At 45.3% G+C, this 20,509-nt stretch overlaps 1 long non-coding RNA gene across 1 annotated transcript; it reads left to right on the top strand.

Moving 5' to 3' along the window:
• Window positions 1-791: 791 nt before the first annotated feature.
• On the top strand, window positions 792-15,576 carry LOC137447416 (uncharacterized). Its single transcript, XR_010988865.1, has 3 exons — window positions 792-1,043; window positions 14,558-14,624; window positions 15,081-15,576. It is a non-coding gene; the product is annotated as an uncharacterized lncRNA (long non-coding RNA).
• Window positions 15,577-20,509: the final 4,933 nt, after the last annotated feature.

The raw sequence follows: 20,509 nt of genomic DNA, 5'->3' as shown, positions 1-20,509 counted from the left end.
AGCAGAGGGGTTGGACTAAATGATCTCTAGAGGTCCCTTCCAACCACTACAATTCTGTTTCTGTACCACCTCTCATTTGCTCATGCTCACAGCACTGCTGGCCCTTGCTTTTAGTAAGTCGTGACCTGGCTTCCAACCTTACAAGGCTGGTTTTGGGATTATGAGGTCTCATATGGCTAATAAATTTGGGATTCTTTCCCCCCACCTCCTCCTGGTTTGTTTTTGGTTTTTTTTTGGAGCACTTTGCTGTCATTTTGAAGTTCTGTCTCCAAGCCTATACATTTGAAACTGAAGCCCTGGATTGTCAGCAGCAATTGCTAGACGTTAATGACTGTGTATTCCTGTGATTCAGAGTGCTTGGGTTTAGGCAGCAGTACTGATAGCACAGGATACACAGCAAGAGCTGCCAGTGCTGCCTTTCTTACACTCCTGTGTCTTGAGCTTTCCTCTTCCTTTTCCAGTGGAAACTTAACCTTCAGCTTCCCAGCTCTGCAGGCTTTTTCAGTGCTGAGACACTGCCACCTTCTTGAAAGTCTGCACTCTCCATTCCCCAAACCAGCCTCTGCTTAGATGGCAGATTAATGGAGGTGATGGTGGTGGGAGCAGGAGCAGAGGTTTCTTTCTCTGTTGAACCGCCTCTCCCACCCTCCCCAGGTGCCGCTAGTTGCTGTAATTATGGGTGGAGACAAAGAAAGCTGGGGACAGACATTTTAGCAGGGTCTTTTGTAACAGCCCAAACCAGTCTGTGATCCTTTCTAAGTGACTTGTAGGTCTAGGTCATCACAGACGTGGAGATGAAGTTTTATTTCTAATTTAATAGATTGCTAGGGACATTAGGGGGGTTGAAGGACAGGTGGTGCACCTCTCTTCCTAGGAGTCTGCCCAGGCCTTCCTGACCTCCTGGATTTTGGGTTGCAAGATGCTATGTTTGGGCTCATGCTGCCCTTGGAAATTTTGCAACCTCTTCTGTAGCCTGGCTGGAGCCCTGGACATCTTCCATTCCTCTCCTTTCCTTCCTGATCAGCGGCCTCTGAGCTCAGCAGGTTAGTGAGGTGTCTCCTTGGTGTCCCTGAATTGCCTTTATTTGATTGTAATGGTTTGTGATTTACTGGTATGCGTGTGGGGGGAAGCTGAGCTGTGGTTTGGTTTAGCTCCCTCATGGTTCAGTCATGCTACTGTGCTGCCTGCTCTGAGTTAGGAGAGATTATGGCTGTCTCAGATGCAAAGCTCATCTTGTTCCTTCCCCCTCTTGTTTGAAGCAATAATTGGTGCCAGTCTTTCAGCCCTGGAGCTGTTGGAGTCTCAGAATACAGAAACTGTTCTGGTTTCAGAGGGATATTCCCTAGTAGCAAAACAGCTCTCAGTTTTCTTTATTTCTCCCAAAGCTGCATCCCTCTTGGTCATGTGTTCTTCACTGTCATCCAAAGGTATGTCTGTGTGTTGTTTCTCACCAGCCCCTTACTTTATAGCTTTTTAAATGTTGGCAGCTTGCTTTTATTGTGCTAGATGTTGTTATTGTTCCTCTCCTGGTGGACGTGTGGGCTGGAGGCAAACATCCTCCTGCAATCTTAAGTAGTTATGTGATGTCTTTGACAGGCACCATGTTACCTTCTGTTTCTCTGCTCTCACTTGGACAGCACTGTCTCTTCCACTAGAAATTATCTTTTCTGTGTTGCAATTAGACAACAAGGGGAAACCCTTCCTGCCCTTTGTGATGGGTGAGTTTTGTTTGATGCTGTGTGTTTTGTGGGGAGCTGGACTGACCCAGGCTCTGCCTCTGTGATGTGCTCTGACTCTTCCTCAGTCCCCACATCTGCAAAATGGGAATAAAAAGGCTTTTTGTTCTCTTTCTAGTAATATTATTGTGAATGGTGGATAAAACACAGCTACTGGGTCTGATCCAAAATCTTTGGAAGATGTCTGAGTGACTTCCATGGATTTTAATGGTCTTTGGTGTAGATGATTTGGTATTTGCTTCACTTTGTTTCAAAGTCTTTTCTTGCCTTCCCTCCTCGGCTGAGTGTTTTCTTGTTGCAGCTGCAATCACTTGAGAGCATCACCTCCAAACACCTCATAGCCAATGGAGTAATTAACTCCCTTGGGTGTGTGCTAACCAGATGCCTTCACTTAGTGTTTTTTTTAGGCTAATTAAAGCAAAAATTACCACATGCCTTTTCACAGGGGCTGTTACCAGAATGTCTGAATCTTGACTTTCTGTTGCAAAAGGAGGACCTCCAGTGCTTTGTAAAAAGAAGAAAAGGAAGCAAGGGGAGAAACCCTCGAAGCAAGGACCTTTCCAAGTCATCTAATCCAATCCCCCCCAGCAGTCAGTAGGGACATCTGCAACTAGAGCAGGTTGTTCAGAGCCCCAAACTACCTGTTGAATGGTTCCAGGGATGGGGCATCTCCCACTTCCTCAGGGCAACCTTGGCCAGTGTCTCACCACCCAGACAGTGAAGAATGTTTGTCTATGTTTAATCCATGGGAAAAAGGACATAGGGTTCTGCAGCTGTGTGAAATCCCAGTCCTCATTCACTGGGTATTTGCTATAAAGCATTGATCATTATGACTTAACCAAGCCTGGAAATAGGTGTTGAGTTGCAGAGTCCTCCCAAGTATACTTCATCCTGCCTGGCTAGAAGCAGAATGTTGGATACTTGGAAATCTTTAGAGCTACTTTCTGTGTCTGTAAGGCCTAAATGCTTCTGGGATCAGACAGCAGCTGAGCTGTGAGTTTTGAGAACCTCTCTGGAGATTTAGCTGTAGGGCTTGCCTTCACCTGTTAGGTATTGAGGAGCTTTGAAAGCGTGATTAGGGCTCCTGGTATATCAGGTTGCACTCTTGAACCTCAGCAGCAAGTGCTTGTATCCATATCTGAGTATATTTTGCTAGAAAGAAGCTATTTCCTGCAGAAGTTGTTTCCTGTTCCTTCAGGCATTGTTTTGAGAAGCAGGAGGCAGGTGGGTGTGATGGCTCTGAGGGTTAGCAGTTGGACAGCACTGAAACAGCAGAAATCTGTGGTAGGGAGTTGCTGGTTTTCATGGGAGCGAGAAGCAGGAGCTCTGTTGTAACCCATTTGAGCTCTCTGTGCTCTGGTTGCCTTCTGAAAGGGCATTTTGAAGATGGATATGACTGATTGTGTTGGGTTTTTTTGTTTAACTGGGAGGATACTGCTGAGCCTATTCTACTTTTTGTGTTTTCTCCACACCACTAGGTAAAAAATAATGAGGAAAAAAAACCACAACTGCATTTTTGGTCACAGTCACTGATGCTGGCTCTGGGGAGTGGATGGGGTTGGCTAATGAGTGTGGCTGGATGCAGAAGCATCTTGGTACCCATCCTGTCTCTGAGGGAATAGGAGGACTTGCAGTAATGTCACTAGTGCTAGTTTCATTACTTGAGAGAATCCCAGCATGGTAGGGTTGGAAGGGACTTCAGAAAACCTAGTCCAAGCCCTCTGCTAGAGCAGTACTGTTGCTGAATACATTTCACATTCACATCTGGCTAGATTTTGGGTTAAGCTGATTGAAGACTGGTTTCCTTTAGTATGTAATTTGCATACTGGTGTCCTTTCAGGGAGGTGGTTGTGTAGTTCTGCTTTTCTTTGAGAGGTTTGTTGCTCCAGGTCTGCATCTCTTGGATGATAGGGATGTGTTGGAATGTCTAAGGTCGCTGTGGAAGCTAAAAAGACAAACTTATGCAAAGATGAGAGTACCTCTTCCAAATGGACCATTGTGGTAGACAGGTGAATTTAGTCATGCAGAACCTATAAGACAACAGTTAATACCCTCCAGTTATTTTCATAAGTAACACTTATTGCTCTCTACAACTACCTGAAGGGAGGTTGTAGACAGGCAGATGTTGGTCTCTTCTCCCAGGCAGCCAGTACCAGAAGAAGAGGACACAGTCTCAGGCTGCACCAGGGGAGGTTTAGGTTGGATATTAGGAAGAAGTTCTATACAGAGAGCGTGATTGCCCATTGGAATGGGCTGCCTGGGGAGGTGGTGAAGTCACCATCATTGGAGGTGTTCAGGAGGAGACTTGATGAGGTGTTTGGTGCCATGGTCTAGTTGTTGAGGTGGGTTGGATTGGTTGATGGGTTGGATGTGATGATCTTGAAGGTCTCTTCCAACCTGGTTTATTCCATGTTCTATTCCATGTTCTATTTAGTGGCAAGGATGTTTTCCCACTTTTCTTGCCCAGGCCTCATGATCAGAACTCTATCTTTTCCTGTGACTATCATTTCAGCCAGTTTGGGAAGGCCAATGAGTTGTTTGGCTTATATTTATGCTCCACTGTTGAATCTGGTAGTTATCCAGGTTCTTTAAGGCAGAAGAGATGTGGGGTGGGGGCAAGGATGTTGATTTTTCTTGCTGGTCAAACCACAGATCACACAGCTGCTGTTCCAACTCCAATCATGAGGGCCACCATCAACAGCTGCAAACAGCTTTGCATTGTTGCTGTGGGCGTCTCAAAAAACCCCTCCAACCAAGTAATGGAGCTAATACATTTGATTGTGATGGCTTATGCTGGGGCTTTGTCTGCATCAGTTCTGGTGGTGAGTCTCTTTGTAATAGCTGCTTGTCACCTCTAGTTGTCCCTCTAACTGATCCTCTTATGATCTTCCCAGCTGCTGATGTTTGTCTTGATTGATTAATTTATTAAGATTAATCAATTTATTAATCAATTAAGATTATTAGGATAGAATTAACCAGGTTGGAAAAGACCTTCAAGATCATCAAGCCCAACCCATCACCTGACACCATCTAATCAACTAACACATGACACCAAGTGTCCCATCCAGTCTCAAACACCTCCAGTGATGGTGACCCCACCACCTCCCTGGGCTGCCCATTCCAATGGCCAATCTCTCTTTCTGGGAGGAATTTCTTCCTAACATCCAGCCTGTTAATAGTTCAAGATGCCTGTTGTCATGATACTAGTTAGGTATTGTTAACAGATTCCAACAGTTGTATTTGTTGCTAATTATATTAGAGGATTTTAATAGTTTAAAAGAATTGTTGTGGTTGCCCAGTTATTGTTTATCTCTGGTTAAAAACTTTTCACTCTGTTATTCATGTTGTCACCATGTGGAAAGATGGGGAAGAAAGTTTACCTTCAGAGGGGAGTTGGTGTGTAGGACTCTGAGACCAGGCAGCCGGTGAGGACCAGCCAAGGTGCAGCCTGGCCAGACAGTTTCAGGCTCTGGAGGGTTGGCACCTGCACAGCAGATCCCTATGCCATCCATATGCCTGCCAGGTGTAACAGACTATGCTGTAAAGAACAAGGTCTTACAGAGAACCAAATGGAGTGGAGAGAGATGGGACAGGCATGAGGACAAGATGACAGGATGGAGAGGTGGGATACATTGATGGGAGAGGAACCCTCCCCCACTGGATCAATAGGCTGATGGAACTGATCCAGAGTGGTGGACCTCTTTCTCTTTGGATATTTCTGTATCTTTCCTATTGCTCCTCCTTTTGGATTTTGAATCTCTTTTAATTATACTCATCTGTTAGACCACCTCATCTGTGTCCCAATCTTACTGTGGGTGAAACATGAAATCCCTCTCCCCCCACCCCAAGCAAATTGGAATGGGATGGTGATTGGGCCCTCCATGGGCAGATGTGTCAGCATAGTTGCTTTCTCCTTTCAACCTGGGCCATAAATCTGAAGCCCTTTGAACAGCCTCTTTTACTAATGTGAAGGCAGCCTTTTTTGTTTTGTTTTCTTTTCCAGCCAACTGCAATTTCATATAAAAGTGAGATTTGATATTCTAGTTAGATTCTGCAGTTTGTGGACTTTGTCAAGCTTTTAATTCATATCCCCCCTGGGGAGATATAATATTAATGCTCCTGAGCCTCTCTCTGCTACCTTATCTCATAAACAACTTCCAGCAGAGTTTGTACATCTCCTCAGTTAGGACTGTAAACCATTACAGTTTTAATAGTATTTTGGGTGCATATTCATAGACATTATTTTTTTTCTCAGGTTCTTCTGAACACTTGACTGATAGCAGCTTCAGTTTCTTTCCCCAATAAAGGATTTGAACTTTGTCTGTCCCAGGGGGGATGTTAGCAAAGTATTGACACAAATAGGCACAGTCTTAGCACAACAGCAAAAGAGGACAACAAGAACTACAACAAAGACACCAACAATTACTAATGCTGTTCAATCTATATTCCAAAACCAAATGGGGACTCTAACCCCCTCATACCCAGGAATTAACCCAACCCTGGGCAGCTTTCTCTGCAACTGGGGTACAAGTATCCAAAACCAAAAAGGAGTGCCTTGTACTCACAAACCGGTGTGCTTTGCTCAGAGCCTCTTCAGTCTGGGGGTTGGGGTCCTTACTGGAAATCCTTGGTGCTGGGCCAGTCTTGGTCCATGACTCCAGGATCCATTGAGGCTCAAAAGCATCATCCCATCTGGGTGACCCAAAATGGTTACCAAATACAGCAGAAAGTTCCTTAAGACCCAGGATGGTGTTAGGCAGCCGGCATTCCTTTACTGATGGCCAGGCACACTGAGGGATCTCTCCACTCCAGTGCGTTGTACAGAGAATTTGTGTTGACATTCTATGCATAGTTGCTAATTTTCTGAGAACTAATTAACATATTCATACATTTTTCTAGGACTCATTAACATATACAACTGACACCTTGCACATATTCCTTAGGTTGTTTGGCATGATTCTCATAATGCCTCATCAGCCCTGAGGCCAGCCTTGACCAATTTGCTTCCCCTTATCTTTCTGTCCTTACATTCTTGGTAGCACAGGCTCCCTTTTGGGCCCCCTTTATCTTCCTTCTCTGCATACTTGATTGCACAAGTTGCTTTTATCTTGTCAAGCTCAGCAGTCCTTATCTGTTGAGCCTAGCAAGCACCCCTAGAAACATCCTTACTTAGGTATTTCTTTAAGAATTCTTTGTTCTTTTCTATACAGTATTGGTATCACCTAGAATAAATCACCCAGGAACATATCCAGGCAGGTTTTTGAATGCTTCCAGAGAAGGAAACTCCACAACCTGTCTGAGCAGCCAGCATCACTTGATTCGGAGTTATGGAGTGAAACATTTAATAGAATAGAATAAACCAGATTGGAAGAGACCTTGAAGACCGTGGTGTCCAACCCATCAACCAATCCAACCCACCTAAACAATGGCACCAAGCACCCCATCAAGTCTCCTCCTGAACACCTCCAATGATGGTGACTCCTCCACCTCCCCAGGCAGCCCATTCCAATGGGCAATCACTCTCTCTGTATAGAACTTCTTCCTAACCTCCAGCCTAAACCTCCCCTGGTGCAGCCTGAGACTGTGTCCTCTTGTTCTGGTACTGGCTGCCTGAGAGAAGAGACCAACATCCGTCTGTCACATCATTGTGAGTCTAGGCTTTTTAATGTTATCTTTAGTTGTGTGAAATGGGTGTGAAACATCATGGGCTGGCACCTGAGAACTTAATTTATTAACACTTGAATTGCTTGGAGATCTTTGAGTGACAACCAGAGACTCAGTATTGACAGCTGGAAGGAGAGCAGGGATGGATCAGGGAACCAGGTGGTAAAAGTGTATCTGATCCTGTGTGGTGTTAAGTCCTGGCAGCCTCTAAAAATGGATGTTGAGATCTCTGTCTTCATGCTGAGATCAAATTGTCCATAGGATGTGCAGGAGCATTCACCAAATCATCCAGACTGTCCTTTTGGGGAAGATGATCAGGTATTGAAACAAGCCACCTAGGGAAGTGGTGGAGTCTCTATCCCTAGAGGTGTTCAACAACTGTGTAGACATGGCATTTTGGGACATGGTTTAGTGGGCGTGGTGGTGGGTTGGTGGTTGGACTCCATGATCTTAGAGCTCTTTTCTGACCATAGTGGTTGTATGATGGGAGGGTGGACGCTTGCCTGGCTTCCCACCACAGGAATATGGGAGCAGTGTGCATCTGCAGCACATCTGCCATCTCAGCACCTTGTAGTCATGAGGGGCCTCGGTTTAAGCTCTTGGGGTGGAGGAAATGTGCTCTCTGCTTTGGAATTAGATTGCAGCACAGCCCCAGTCAATTAGCATCCCATTTTCTGTAAGTAGAGGAACACAATCTCGAGGGGAGATGGAGGTATCAGTATATCTCTGTAATGGGCTTGCACGGAGAAACACTAGGATTGTGTTGAAATGTGATTTTAATAGTTTCTCCATTTCCCCCTCTGATTCTGCCTCCAAAGCCTTTTCAGCTGTGGAGGATGCGGTCAATAGTTTGAATGCTGCTGCTTTAGTTAGAATATAATTATACTGTTTTATCATTCAGGAAAAACCTATCTCTGAGAGGAGACCTTTTAGGAAATGAGGATTATTTCCCCCTCCCCTCCCTATTTAAGAGAGCAAAAATGAAGAGGAACATTTGATACTGAGCACTGCTCTCGATTCACCCAGCTTTGGCCACGCTAACAAAGAAATGAAAAAGGGAAGTCTTGATGCTTTCCCTAATGCCAACAACTACAAAGAAGGCCAGTTGAAGTTTTACTGGCTTGTTAACTCAAGCTGTTAACATAAAGTACGTCTTTCCCATGCAATGGCACAGCCAAAAAAATGTTCTTTGTTTGGGTTTGGAGATAAATGGCTCATACAGGGGGATTACAGACTCTGGAGAAGATAGTGGGTCAGAGGAATGAGGGGCATGTACATAATAAAACCAGAAGCATGGGCATACAGCTGGTGCAAATGGGGGAAAAGGGCAAACCTTTTGCTAAACTCAAGTGAGAAGTTGGATGCAACCAGTTCCTCATTGCTTTTGGTAGGCAGACTGGCTGGCTGGAGGTTGTAACTCTAGCACTATTTTTCTTCCTCATCTATGAGGTAGCAGGTCATGAGTGGTCATGACTTTCCACCTCCTGTATCTTCTGGGGGTAGCAGAGCACCTGTATGCTGCAGCAGGAGCTGAATGAATGTCAGGCAGATTCTGAAATGTTATCTTAACTGGCTGTAATCAGAAAAGCACAATTGAGCTGATGCTGTTTGTGCCCTGAAGGAAACCTATTTTAGCTGCCTCTTGACATCTGACAAAGCAAGTGGTGACCAAGGAAACCCCTGAAATTAGAATTATGCTATCATTTTGTTTGGAGCAGACCTTTAAGACCATCCAGTCCAAGCATTAACCCAGCACTGCCAGTTCACCGCTAAACCGTGTCCCTCAGCACCACATCTCTATGGCTTTGAAACCTCTCCAGATGTGGGGATTCTACCACTGCCCTGGGCAGACTGGTCCAGGCCTTGGCAACCCTCAAGGGCAAGAAATAGTTCTTTTCTGTGAAGGAAGATGCTGGCATTGCCTAATCAGAATCACCAAGGTTGGAAGAGACCTCAAAGATCATAAAGTCCAAACTGTCACCACAGATCTCCTGAGTAAACCAATGCCCTTGTGAAGGGCAGCGTGGAAGGATGGTCCCTTCCAGCCCTGGGAATGCAGACCTGACACCCAAATCTACACACCCAACTGCTGTAGAGTTGCTAAAACTGGATAACGATGTCATTCTGGTTCCTCCTCAAGGCCTTCTATGACCTAGGTCTTGGAGCTGCTGTCCTATGCAGGAGCTCAGCTTGCATCAAAACCTGGGCCTTGCAGGGTTATAAGGTTCTGAAACTGGATTTAGGGGAGAGGAAAAAGGGTAGAAAGCTCAGATGGGATAGAGCTGGATCCTAGTTTTGTAAGGTGAGGCTGTGGGGAGAGAACAAAGATCAGCCTTGACTTTTTTTCTTTTTATGGAGGCTAAACAAAATTTGGGAGTTGTCTTTATAGTCAGAGCTTTTTATGTCCGTGTGGAAATTGGGTAACTCATCCCTTTGGCTGGGGGTCCAGGGATTAAAAGCCTTCCTGGCTCTGAGTTCCTTTGCAGTGGCTTCCCCTTGGTGTCCTGTCCCAGGGTATCACCTGCTCCTCAGCACTGGGTGATGGTGGTAGAGTGAAAGTTAAGAATGACCAGGAAACAAATACCTGCTTTGTACAAACACAGAGGTTTAAAATGTAGCTGAGTTCCACAAAGGAATGAAAACAAGACCTTTGGGTATGAGGGGAGTTTCTTTGTGTGCCTTTTGTTATTATTATGTTTTTTAATCTTCTGAATGGAATGGAGACAAAACATTTGGTTTTGGATAGAAAAGGCTCCCCCTCCCACCACTTTGCCTCCCTTCCTCTCTCTGGAGACAGCAAATGGCTCATGCTGGACCTCAGATTCTTTTCCACCAAATGTTGTCAGATCTAATACACATCTCTGAGAACTGTTTGGAGTAGAAAATGTTCAGTTCCTTCAATACAGCCAAGAGGAACCATGTCCCAAGTCCTCATCCCAAAGAACTGTGATGAGAAACATCACTTCCAGCCAGGAAAGATGGTCCTGCTTTAAATCAAGTGCCACAGAAAACTACTTGTGACTGGTTGCCATTTTAAATAGCTGTGGTGCAAGCTTAGGATGCCTGCAGCTTACAGCACAGATGGCTTTGGTGGCTGCACTGCTGGGTCTGCAGCTACTTAAGGTGAGAACAAGCAATGTGCCCTCATGGCCAAGAAGGACAATGGTATTCTGGGGTGCATTAAGAAGAATGTGGCCAACAGGTCAAGGGAGGTCCTCCTTCCCCTCATGAGGCCACATCTGTAGTACTGGGTCCAGTTCCAGACTCTCCATTTCGAGAGAGACAAGGAACTATTGTAGAGAGAGCCCAGTGGAGGGCCATGAAGTTGCTGAGGGGACTGAAGCATCTCTAAGGAGGAAAGACTGAGGGACCTGGGGCAAAAGAGCAGCATTTTGTGACCTTGAGCAAATGAATTGTCCTCACTTGCAAAGAGAGGACTCTTCTTTTGGTGGAAGTGCTGGGTAGGAAGTGGGTTGGAACTGCTGTGAGCTACACAGAGAAGCATCTTCCTTCTTTTTTCATTCTTTGACTAAGGGCACAGCCAGCCTTGTTTGTTCCAAGCACTTTTGGAGTGTAACTTTTGGCTCTTTGGGCCTTTGAGAGAGTGTTGAATTGAAGGTGGTGGCTGCCAGATCCTATATAAAACCACTGCATTAGTCAACCTCCCCCTCTGGAAGTGCCACTGATTAATATATCAGTTCCTCTGAGAGCACACTGACCTAGATTCTGCTGTAGCTGTTTAGGTGGAGACTCGTCAACAATGTGGCTTTTATCTCTTGGCAGAATGGATTTAGACAATGTGGAGTCTGCAAAGAACTTTGATTTCCTTTTAAAACCATTGTGTTCCAACCTGCTACCATATGTGTTTGGGTTTGGTTTTGTTTTGACCGCTGATCCTTTCGGGGTTTAGAGGGTCAGTGGTGTTAAACTTATCAGCTACCTAAGAATGGTTGGGGAATCCATTGATTTGCACATGTTTCATGGCATAACTTGATTATCAGGCACCTGAAAGCCACTGGAGGTAGGGGCTGGAGTGAATATTTGCTGGGATGAGCAGATTTTCTCTCTGGTCTCTTTGAAGTTCAGCTGTGTTAGAAGTGTGATCATAACACTTGTAGGCAGGCATTTCTTATCTGGCTCCTTTTTAGCTGGGGGAATGTAATGTAATGTGAAAGGCGTTTATATGGAATTTCTGGAATAGCATTTTACAGGGTGGGAAAAACAGGATGTCTGCAAAGGAGTCCAGCCTGTGAATTTGCAGGGAGGGCTCACTGGGAAGGGAGCTGAGGCTTGGTGCTGCTCACAGCTGTAACTCTTGAATTGCAGAATCACAGGCTGGTTTGGCTTGGAAGGGACCATTCAAGGTCATCTAGTCCAACCCCTCCTGCAGTCAGCAGGGGCTTCTTCAGCTGGATCAGGTTGCTCAGAGCCCCAGACAACCTGATCTGGAGTGCTTCCCAGAATGGTGCATCTGCAGCTTCACTGAGCAACTTGTTCCCGTGCCTTAACACCCTCACAGTGGAGAACATCCAAATCATCCCCCTTTGGATTTAAAACCCTCACCGCTTGTCCTCTCCAAGTGCTCCAAGCAATAGAGGGGCTAGCTCCCTAAAGGTCTTGGCCTTTCCATCCTTAAACTGAGATTAAAAATCTGGCATGCAATTTATTGTGATCTTGTGGATTTGAACAGGGGTGGAGTCTCCTAATCTGGAGACTTTCAAAACCCTCCTGGATGCATTCCTGTGTGGCCTGCCCTAGAGATCCTCTGGAGATCCTTTCCAACCCTTAATGTTCTATGATCCCTGACTGCTGAATGAAGGATGATTTCTTGAGCTCATGGAATCCTTGAGGTCATCATCACACTTTCTCGAAAGGCTGCTTCTCTACATCTGTATCTTGGGCAGGGTCCAAACCAGTGGAAATGGAATTGAAGTGAAAGCTTTGCACATGTGGATTAGCCACAATTCCAGTATTGATCTGTGCTGATGATACCAACACACTATGTTGCTGCTGGCCAGGTGATGCTCAGGAGGAGGAGATGCTTGCCATGGTTGATTTAGTGTTTCTCACTGCAGCTCAGGTAGTAGATGCCACTGTCCACTTTTGATCTGAAATGGTCTCTTGGTACAAATTGCTTCTCTGATTCACCATACACATCATGAAGCCTTGCTGATTTTTGGGCAAAGGGCAGTCTGAGCACATTGCTGAAGTCTTGATTTCATTAGCTCAGTGCTGTAGTTCATCAACCCTCATAAATATTTATATTTTCAGCATTCTTTGTATGATTTCAAAACACTGGCCATGTTTTAATGGGATGCTTCATCTTGTTTGTTGTCCATTGGCTTTGCCATAGATATACTGACAAAGAAACCTCTTTTGGCCGTAAGGAATGGGGCAGCATGTTCCCTTCTCCATGTGTTTATGAACCTGGTAAAAGCTGCCTTTGCATCAGCACTCCCCAAATGGGTGGGGAGTGGAGTCCAGTTGGGGATTCCCCCTCCAGTGCTGTGAGTCAAGAGGATTTGCAGCTCTGCCAACCCTGCACGCTTAGAAATCATCAGTTGGTTGCTAAAACTTGAGATCTCTGTGAAATAAATAAATGGAGGGAATTTTCAGTTTGCTTGCTGCTGGTCCTGGGTGAAGTTGGTGCTGGATTTCTCTGCAGTCAGTCAGCATTAGTTCTGCAGTGGCAGTGGGAATATTCACTGACACAGGAGACTTTGGGTGTTGAGGCTTTTCAAAGATGAATGAAATATTTGTGGATAAAACTCTCCTCAGGGGTGCCCAGCGACAGGACAAGGAGCAATGGGTACAAACTGGAACCAGGAGGTTCCATCTGAACATGAGGAGAAAATTCTTTGTTGTGAGGGTGCTGGAGCTGAGAGGCTGTGGAATCTCCTTCTCTGGAGAGAATCCAAACCCACCTGGAAACTGTGATGCTGGGCAAGCTGCTGTGGGTGACCCTGCTTTAGCAGGGAGGGCGGGCTGGATGCTCTCCAGAGGTCCCTTCCAACCATTACTATGCTGGGATTCCCAGAGGCTGGAGACTCTTGCATGCTCTCACTTCAGAGGCAAGAAGACAACCTTGCCTCTAATGGATAAGGACATTTTTTAAGTGAAACTTGGATCTTGGAACCTTATTCTCACTGCTGTAGGTGTTTTTAAGCCACTTTAATGGTGTCCTCCATAAGCATTAACGGCAATTCCAACTATGTCCTTGTAGTTGTTGTTTTAATGTGTGGGGTTGGTTGTGTGAGGTTTTTTGTTGTTGTACTGTTGACTTCTTTTTTTTCCCCTCTTTTTTTGGGGGGGTGTGTGTGTGTGTATGCTTTTTTTTAATGATTCAAACAAAATAGCAATGGTCTTTCATGGAGATTTTTGCAAAGTTCTGTGGGGTGAATGGGTTTTGTGGTCCTTGCTGATGTTTGTACTACCAAGAAGTGTCTCAATAGTCTTCATACTGACAAGAATAGAATAGACCAGGTTGGAAGAGACCTTCAAGATCGAGTCCAGTCTATCACCCAACACCACCTAATCAACTAAACCATGGCACCAAGCACCCTATCAAGTCTCCTCCTGAGCACCTCCAGTGATGGGGACTCCACCACCTCCCTGTGCAGCACATTCCAATGGGCAGTCACTCTCTCTGTGTAAAACTTCCTCCTAAACCTCCCCTGGTGCAGCCTGAGACTGTGTCCTCTTGTTCTGGTGCTGGTTGCCTGGGAGAAGAGAACAACCTCTGCCTGTCTACAACTTCCCTTCAGGTAGTTGTAGAGAGCAATAAGGTCACTCCTGAGTCTCCTCTTCTCCAGACTAAGCAACCTTAGCTCCCTCAGTCTCTCCTCATAGGGCTTGTGTGAAGAAACTATCTGCTGAAAAAAAACTATCCTTGAAACTTTAATACAATAGAACTTTTTAAAGACTGTTTCAGATTTTGCTTCCAACCATTTTATTAGAACAAAATATTTTAAACCTTAGGAGCTGTTCCTTTATAGGACAGGAAAAAGTTCATGGTATAAAGAAAACACAAACCTAAGGTGTCTACTTCTTAATAATAAGTGTGGAAAGTTGTAACTTGATCATTACTTTGTTCAGTTATGGAAGATACTTATAAATTCTGGAAGAGTAGTAATTATTTTGTTCTCCTCTCCTTCCAGGCAGGGTTCTTGATTCTACACACTGATCCTGACCTGTGTGAAGTCATCTCCTGAACATCTGCACCAGGTACTTCCTTTCTTTCATGGCATGCTTGTTGTCTATACTGTCTTTCCATTTAACCCCACTTCAGAGGGGACTTTATGCTCTAATGGATGTAGTAGTACAGGGTTACTCTACTGGATGTTGGGTTTGGAGTCTCTTGCTCTTAAGAGGCTGGCCTCCATATTTTGCCTCTTTCCTGCTGGCACCCCAAGTATTTTTCTAATTGCAAGAAGATGCTTCTGATCATGGAAACTGGGGGTCGATGGGGCCCTTGGAAATAGAGATTTTGTTGTTCAGAGTGAATGGAATGGTACATAGAGGCCTTGCGAAACTGGAATCTTTATTTCTAGTTACTCGAGGAGCATGTGGTTAGGGCTGGATGGAGGACCTCAGTGTCCCTGCTGATTTTTGGTTGCGCTCAAAACCGTCAGTCCTGTGCCAGCGAAAAGCAATCACCATTCCAGCTGTTTCTTATCACAGATGGAGCCTGTGAGGAGGAAGAGCCCCATGTGTGACCTGAGACATCCTGCATTTCTGAAGCATCTGAAATACTTTAATATTCTTTGTCAAACTGATCCCCATCGTCTTTTCATCGCGTTGAAGTTATGGCACGCTCTGACCACAGAGCCCGAGGCAAGGCTTGGCCCTGGCTATAGCATTAAACTGTGTGAAGCGCTTCGCCCATTGCTGTGATAGTTTTCATATGTTTCCTACTTGGTGTTTACTACATTACCTCTATTTCCACTTAAAAATGAGCATGTGGCTGCAAAAGTGAGAGAGGGGAGGAGAAAGCGAGTCCAACTTGCCCTCTTTCCCTACACAGGGAAGATGATGTAGTGCGCAGGCACGGAGCCATTCCTTGTCACGCGGTTGGGATCGTCCTCCATGAATGTTTTTTTTCCATCTATAATTCACTGATCTGCTTTGCTGCTGTTTTATTAAAAGTTTTGTTGTAGGTTGTTTTGTTTTGGGTTTTGTTGGTGTTTTTTTTTTTTTTTTGACCACACTTCTTTGTTTATTCCCCAACCACTTTGGATGAGCAGAAATCGCGCTGGCAGGAACACTTGTGGGAAAGCAGCATCACGTTGCATACTTGCGCGAGTAAATATTCACAAGAGAATCCACGTCGAGAGCGCTCGCGTGGCCGCTTGCGAGTTCTCTTCCCATTACTCACCAGAGAGGCTCGTTGAATCTTTAGAGCCGTTTGGTGGGCAAACAAAGTGGGGATGGTTTGTGGTTTGTCTAAGCCTTTGGTCACCGAGTCTGAGATAGTCAACCCAAGCCAGATGCTTTCATTCCTAATTGAGCGGCGCTGGTAGCCCGGACTCATAGCGACTGGTTTCTGTCTTAGTAACTCCGGTGTATGTGGCTCGGTCTATTCATCAGAGCTAAAGGCTGGAGAAATCTGTGGAAGAGTCATGGTCTGTTTATGGATTGTTATGACTTAAACTAAGAGCTGGATTTAGTGGATAAATGAGCAGAGCATAATTTGACCAGCATTAGGGAAATGGTAAGACTCTATTTACCTCTTGGTTTTGAGTATTCTTGAAGCAATTATAGTTAATGCCTATGCTTCTGGAGAGCTGTTGCTGAATGATGATGATCTCATGGGAGTCCCACATTCTCTGCTCTGAGTGCCCTGCACTGATGGATAACGGTTTTCTGCTTCTCTCTTTGCAAACGGCTGGGAAAAGCAGCTGTTTGTTGCCTTTGATACTCCGTTTGTGAAGCCCAATCTAAGTAAACATCACTGCCTGATTGCTTGCTCTGTTTCCCTGTAGCTGAGGAGAACTCACTAATAAACTATTCCATTTGTGGTTCTGTATACAGATGTGGATTTTGGTGGACACATTTTAACTGGAGGTCAACTGTCAAACAAAAGTTGCCTCAGTCTTTAAGGATTTGGTTGACCAAGGTAGCTGAAATAAAGTTGGATGTTCTTCTGAAGTGCTGGATGTGTGTCTGAAGAGAGCAATTAGTGTTTTGCAGCACAAAACACATCCACCAAGTAGATTAAGAGTTGGCTGCTAGATCAGAAAGAGTAGTCACCACCAGGAAGACCTCCTGAAATAAGAGAGGTTGCTTCTTGGGTTCCATGGAGCTTGGCGTGCTGTTATTCCATCATCTCATCAGTGACCTAAAGTCATGATAAAATTCCTGCAGATGAAGCTTTTGTACAGCTCATACTTTGGCTGGGAAACACATAGTGGTGACTGAAGAAGTAATACTCTGTAGCCTTGGAAGGCTTGGTAAGCTCAGCCTGTGGAAATAAAACACTCTGCAGATGTAGCTCTACATCTGGATTTTGGGTTCAAAGAGTGTGGTGGATGGAGTGAAATCCAGTTGGTGACTGATCACAAGTGGCATTTCTCAGGGTTCTATATTGGGTCCTGTTCTCATATTTCATCTTTATGATCTGGATGGGGTGATTGAGGGCTCCCTCAGTAAGTTTGCAGAAAACACCGAGTTAGGTGTCAGTGATCTGCTTGAAGATAAGAAGGCTCTACAGGGGGATCTGCCTAGGCTGGATAGATGGACCAGGGCCAATGATCCATGTTCAACTAAGCCAAGTACTGGGTCTTGCACTTGGATCACAACAACTTCATGAATGCTCCAGGCTGTAGGAAAAGTGGCTGGAAACTACCTGGTGGAAAAGGACCTTGGGTTTTTGTCAACAGACAGCTGACTATGAGCCAGCTGGTGCTCAGGTGGCCAAGAAGGTCAACATTGTTCTGGCTTGGATCAGCAATAGTGTGGCCAGCAGTAGTAGGGAAGTAATTGTGCTCCTGTATTTGCGCTGTTGAGGCCACATTTCAAGTACTGGGCTCCCTTTTGGTCCTCTCACTCCAAGAAGGACATTGAGGTGCTGGAGCAGGTCCAGAGAAGGTGCTGAAGGGTTTGGAGAACAGGTCTTGTGAGGAGCAGCTGAGGGAACTGGGGTTGTTCAGCATGGAGAAAAGGATACTTGGGGGAAACCTTCTGGATCTCTACAACTTCCTGGAAGAAGGTTAGAGCCAGGTGGGGGTAAGTGTCTTCTACCAAGGAACAAGTGATAGGATGAGAGGAAACAGCCTCGAGTTGCCCCAGGGGAGGTTTAGTTTGGACATGAGTAATAATTTCTTCACTAAAAGGGTTGCCACATCTGCCCAGGGCAGTGGTGAAGTCCCCATCCCTGGAGAGGTTCAAAGTCATGGCTATGTGGCGCTGAGACAGATGGTTTTGTGGTGACCTGGCAGTGCTGGGTTGATGGTTGGACTTGATGGCCTTTACAGGTCTTTTTCAACCAAAGCAGTTCTGTGATTTTTATGATTCTACATCCAGGATCAAAGCAGATGACCAATACTGATGGCACTGCCACAGAAATAAATGCCTCTGTGAAGCTGGTAACAAAACAAACAAACAACAACAAACCAACCCAACAAAAACCCCCAACCCAAAACAAAACCAAAAAACCCCAACCCAGCAACAAACCACAAAACCAGCAGGGGGATGCTGGGATGTGTGTGTAGGAGAACCTTGTGTTTCCCTGCCAAACCATGTGGGTTTGCCTTTGTTTTCCAAAGGATGTCAGCAAATAGAAGTCAATGTGGAAAAGGGCTAGGAAAAAAATTATTTGAGAACTTGGGGGAAAGCAAGATCTTAAAACAATAGAAAGTAAAAATGAAGTGAGTTGGTATGTATGCACTGGGATCGTTCTGTGAGAGAAAAGTTTGGAAGCAGAAGGAAAAGATCTGGTGAGAATCCTAGCTGGAAGCTAAACCCCGACACATTCAGCTGTAGATCCAAAGCATGTGTTTCTGAGGAGGAATGCCACAGAGGATTTACTGTCTCTTGGTGCTTGTCAAAGTAAGGCTGCCTGCACGGGAGGGGTGCTTCTGCCAGGACCCAAACGAAGCTTTAATTGTGAGGCTTTAGCTGTTGGGCTTTACACAGCCGCGTGAGTGGGTGAAATGTAACGGTTGGGGTGATGCAGGAGGTCAGAACAGATGATATCATGGTCCCTTCAGGACTCCTAGCTTTGTGAATAAATGCATTTGAAAATCCTGTTATATTCCAGTGGAAAGCACTGGCGTTCCTTGAAAGGAGAGTCTGAGACTTGCAACCACGACAATGTGCTTGTCGGCTGGTTTGGAGCAGCTGGCAGCAGTGGCTCAGCCTACCTTGTCTCCTCCTCCTCCCACTAAGATCATCAAAAGAGCTGAAGCACTTGGGGCTTATGCTCATAACCAGCTCTGCAGTGTCGGAGTTTTCTTTCTCTCATTGGAGATCACAGACAGTAATATTTAGATGAAAGACTGGCCAAGTAAAACAGTTGGTTATTAGATACCTTGAGGTGTCTTGACAGAATGAATGTTGGGAATTGAGGGCAGTTTTATGCCTTCTTCCAGGAGTTCTGAGCAGGCAAACTGGTTTTGTCAAGGCAGGGTTAACTCAGAGCACACTTTTCCTTCCTTTCATAGTATCAGTCAGGGTTGGAAGGGACCACAAGGATCAGCTAGTTCCAACCCCCCTGCCATGGGCAGGGACACCCCACACTAGATCAGGCTGGCCAGAGCCTCATCCAGCCTGGGCTTAAACACCTCCAGGGACAGGGCCTCAACCACCTCCCTGGACAACCCATTCCAGGGCTATATTTTTAGGTACCATGTTTCTATGCTTTGTAGAACTGTTTGCCACATTTCCAGTGCTCCCTCAGAAGAGAGAGGTTTGGTGAAGCAGAGGGGTATCCTATATCACCCTCCAAACCCATTTATTCACTTAATTCCTTTATTTTGAGGAAAAGAAGTGTTTGGGGGCTTTTTGTAGCAAAACTAGGGGGAAAAAAAACACTTCAGGTCAGACATATTTCTTTATGGATTTTGTGATGATTTTTTTGTTCTAATCCAGTGCTTATGCTGTGTTGTGATTAAGTTGGGGATTGATCCCAGCGATGCTCTTTGAAGTCTCTGGAAAGAGCAGAGCATCTTCTCTTGCAGGCTGCCCTGTGCCCATCCTGCCTTTTGGCCAAAGCCCATTTTGCTTCTATTATACTAGAATGGAGCAAGTTTAATTATCTCCATTGTGTTAAATGATTTCCAGATTGGAGGTGTGTCGAAGCAATAGATAAAACGTTATCCCTCTGCACCCCTTGGGGATACAGATGAAGGATGCTCTGTGTGTGTTGCTGTGATGTTATTACCTCCGTAGCTCGTGGGCCTGGAGGCTCAGAGTCCTTGAGTCATGATTAGGGGTTTTGGTGGTGTTAGATGGCGTTTTTTTTTGGTGGTTGTTGTTGTTGGTTGTTTTTTTTATTCTTCCCTGTTGTGTGGCTGCACCTGGAGAGGAAATACCTTGGTGTTGTCATCTGAAATGTAAACAGAATGTCCATCATCAAGCAGGAGTCATTGAGGTTCATCTCCTCTTGCATTTGCTCATAGCCATGGGAGAAGCAGATTAACGTGAAAAAAGACTGGTGCAGGCATCTGGTTTTGTGCATTTTTAAAGCTAACCAGATGTTTGAAACATCCTTCTGAGATACAGATGATGATATAATGACTCCATAGTAAGAGAGAGCATTGGCAAGAGAGAGATGAATATCCCTCAGTGTGGCATGTAGAGATGAGCTCCTTGTTCATAGGCTTGGATGAGTTCAGGAAGTTCATAGGCTACCTAAGGACAAAAGATTTTTGTTCCAGGAGTGCACTCTGCCCTTGGTAATACACAGCACTGCTGGGCCAAGGACATCTTCAGGTTATTTAATTTTAAGAGAAGCCTCCACTGGACAATCAACTTGGCACTCGCAGGATGCCTATCAGCCAAAGGCTTTACACAATGCTTGTTCTGCTGGGAAGTCCCTTAGGTGGTAAGTGGGTTGGAGGGATGTGCTCAGCTGACTGTGGCCATCAGCAGAGCAAAGAGCAGCGGTTACT

This window comes from Melanerpes formicivorus, unplaced genomic scaffold, assembly GCF_026170545.1.
Source record: "Melanerpes formicivorus ecotype bairdi unplaced genomic scaffold, bMelFor1.0.p_v2 SCAF_20, whole genome shotgun sequence".
Lineage (NCBI taxonomy): Eukaryota > Metazoa > Chordata > Aves > Piciformes > Picidae > Melanerpes > Melanerpes formicivorus.
The sequence above is the reverse complement of the archived record's forward strand: the minus strand, read 5'-3'. Positions and strand labels throughout refer to the sequence as shown.